Source organism: Triticum dicoccoides, chromosome 5B, assembly GCF_002162155.2.
Source record: "Triticum dicoccoides isolate Atlit2015 ecotype Zavitan chromosome 5B, WEW_v2.0, whole genome shotgun sequence".
Lineage (NCBI taxonomy): Eukaryota > Viridiplantae > Streptophyta > Magnoliopsida > Poales > Poaceae > Triticum > Triticum dicoccoides.
Genome location: NC_041389.1, coordinates 9083484 through 9085973, shown reverse-complemented (window position 1 = coordinate 9085973; position 2490 = coordinate 9083484). Strand labels below are relative to the sequence as shown.

General features: G+C 38.2%; 1 pseudogene; it reads right to left on the bottom strand.

The window, feature by feature from the left end:
* Window positions 1-1690: 1690 nt before the first annotated feature.
* LOC119308871 overlaps window positions 1691-2490 on the bottom strand; it is a 3482-nt pseudogene continuing 2682 nt past the window's right edge.

Below are 2490 nucleotides of genomic sequence, written 5' to 3'. Positions count from 1 at the left end.
GAAGACAATCAATTGATGCAAGAGAAGATGCTGAGGATAACTGGCTCATGATGTTAGAAATGCCATGTATGAAACATCAAGATTTGGGGAGATGAGTCGAGCAGAGACCACGACTTCTAGGATGCCATGGAGTGGCCAATGCACCAGAGGAAGGGAAGATGCACACATGGGAGGATGCAGTGCTCTTGACGACATGTGATTTTTACATGTCAGCTGAATGTGTGCATTATGAATTTATGATTCATCTTTTGTTCATGCATTTGAAGCCTACGGGCATTGCTTTTGGCTGAAGTTTATATTATGGTTAAATTTGAATTTGAATCTTCAAACTGTCCTTTTTGTTTGAACTGTTGTTCAAGTGAGTGTGATGTTTAACAATGACAAGCTCGGGTTATATATGTGTCAAACTGAGGATTGATTAGAGTGCACAAATATAGGAAGAAATGGGAGAGAGAAATTTACGAAGGTTGCACGGTTGGCAACTTTGAGTTTACACACAGCCTCTATCGTTTGGCGAGTTTGAGTTTGTGCGCAACCTCTGCAACCTTCAATATTTTTTGGAGGGTCCACAAAACTGTTTTGGAGGCCGTGAATATGGCTGATCTTCTAGAGTTGTTCTATGACTTTCAACTTCACATATGAGAATTCTGATGTTGTGTACTTGCGTGTCTACTCTTACAGATGTGGGAACAAATAAACTGAACCTCCCCCCACCAAGAGAAAAACAAAGGTGATTTGTGCCCATGATTAAATACAAGATCGAATGCAGAAGTATTTGCAAGCATAATAATATTAGGGTCGCGCTAACTGCCACACGTGTGGCAGGAATGGAGACGCACCACACGTCTCTAATGTAAACAGATTGCCACGTCATCGCATGCATGCATGTATGAATCTTTTTGGATTTTCAGTTTTTAAAATGTTTTATCTCTTAAACGAAAAATCCGATTGAAAATCCGTTTTCACCATTAAATCCCTCGCGATGAGATCTTCGAAACTAGATCCCATGTTGATATGTTTTGATGAATTTTTTTTGGATTAAAAGTTGCCATGTCTATTGCATATGAATTACCATGATGTTTACACTGAAGTTGGCATGATATGTTTGAGCTATTTTCTTCTACATTTAAAAGTAAATTTTGACATTTATAAAACGGGGAATTAAGAAACTAGACTTGCCATGAACCATAAACTAAAATTGCCATGATACATGCACGTAAAATTGCCATGGTTCATACAAAAAATAATTTTCATGGTCAAAGTACTGGAGTTGCCATCATCAAAATAGTAAAATTGCCATGATCTACAAACTAAAATTGCCACATGGCAACTTTAATTTAAGCCCTATGGCAACTGCAGTGTAAACATCGTGGCAACTTCTGGCAAAAAAAATTCATCGAAACATATCAACATGGGGTCTAGTTTTGAAGATCTCGTCGAGACGGATTTAATGGTAAAAACAGATTTTTAGTTCGCTTTTTTATTTAGGAGATACAATATTTTTAAGCCGAAAACCAAAAAAAATTCTGCTGATGTCATCTATTCATACGTGGCAAAATGAGTGGTGATGGAGGCGTGTGGACGATGTGCAAACGCCCACACGTGTGGGCGTTAACATTTCCGTAATATTATTTCTATGTCAGGCTTAATAAGGTTCAAGACCTAATACTAATTGCTCCTGATGTTGAAATTAATACTCATCACACTCCGGTAACTTCTTTTGTTCACTATATATTCTCAGATTATCTGCAAACTGCATGTCTCTCCTAAAATCGAAGATGAAATCTGTGTCTAGCATTCCGTCCGTGTTCATTGTTCCACCGTCAGTAATATCACCATCACACTCAAAATAGTCTGCTGAATCTGGATACACAAGCTTCCTCGCGGATCCCTTTCCATAGAAGCAACGGCCTGTCACCAAAACCAGAATTGATTATGTATCAGTCACAAGAAAGCAGCTCCGGCGGTGATTCTTCCATGTGAAATGTTTGACAAAGGGCAAACCATGTCTATTTTGCGTTAGTTCCACTGACCACACCACAAAATAATGACAGTTTTTAAGCAACCATGGTTGACACAATAAAGGTTACTAGAGAAAGTGTATCCCCAAAACATCTTAAGATGCTGAAATTTTCTACATGCGATCAGCAGCAAAGCTGCAAAAACACACAAATGTTCTAATTTATATCGAAACTGCTACATATATTGAAGTAGTATTAATCGATAGCTTAGGCTATATTATGTATAGCAAGATTCAGAGGCGTACACAAGGCATATGTAACAGAAATTGGTAGGCCAGATAACATTATCTCAGCTGCGGCACAAGCCATTTTATTAACTCAAGGACAACAAGAGAGTTAACATGATCGCAGAAAGCATAAGGCCTTTCCTATGATTGGACGAAACAAGCAAGCATCGTTGGTTGCAGAAAAACAAGAATAAACATCGTAAGATCAAAAGACGAAAAGGTTGTAACAGAAATCATAAGGC